Here is a 1,044-nt window from a genome sequence, read left to right on the forward strand (position 1 = left end):
GGCAAATATTTTTTTATTAATAACTGATTTTTCAGTAATATATGTGAATAATATTAAAATTAATAATATTATATAGAATAAAAAATTAAAATAAAATTACACATGATATTTTAATATTAATATAAATTAATAAAGAAGATTAAATAAAGATTAGGAAAAAAAAATTTTTCATTATTATTCTGATATTATTTATTTACAATGATAAGATGGTGATCTGTTATTTTTTCCATAATTATAATTTATTTGTTTTATAAAATTTTTAAAATTAATATATTTTAAAGTTTTTATATTAATTTTAATGTATTTTAAAGTTTTCTATTATCATGCCATGAAATTATATTAAAAAATTAAATAGACAAATCCATCGCAGGATGCTTTATTATTTGTATTATACGATAAAAGACAAATAAATTGTTGATATTATATGTTCAGAATGAATTGAATTCATAGATACATAAATTCCTCTTTAGATTATATATCATATCTTAAATATTTATATCATCTATATATAATATCTTAATATCATATCTTAAATATTTAAAATGATATGAATCTCGCATTGCATGAAAGAATTGAGTTATTCACATGTTAAAATTATATTCGTTAAATTAATATAATCATCTTATTCCAATATGATCATTATTTTACTCAATGATTAGGTAAAATGATAAATAAAATTACAAATTAATTTTTTATCTCCATATTAAAAATAATTATAAAATTAAATTTTTTTTACAAATAATTTTGTAAAATTTTGTATCTTATAAGATTATAATAAAATGTTTTTTTTATTTAAAAATAATATTTTTATTAAAAATAAAAAGAATATACATATTTTTACTTAGGATGTTCATCTTATTGAATATAATGAATTAAATTTAATGACACATGTAATACAAATTATAAGGTAATCAAAATTATTAAACTGTTATAAATCTGATATAATTATGTTTATAAATCAATAAAAAATCAAATGCATGTGCATTTGATAGATATTAATTTATATATAACAAAATTAAAAAATTATAAAAAATAATTTTATTC

This window comes from Apis dorsata, unplaced genomic scaffold (assembly GCF_000469605.1).
Source record: "Apis dorsata unplaced genomic scaffold, Apis dorsata 1.3 scaffold_1062, whole genome shotgun sequence".
NCBI classification, from domain to species: Eukaryota; Metazoa; Arthropoda; class Insecta; order Hymenoptera; family Apidae; genus Apis; species Apis dorsata.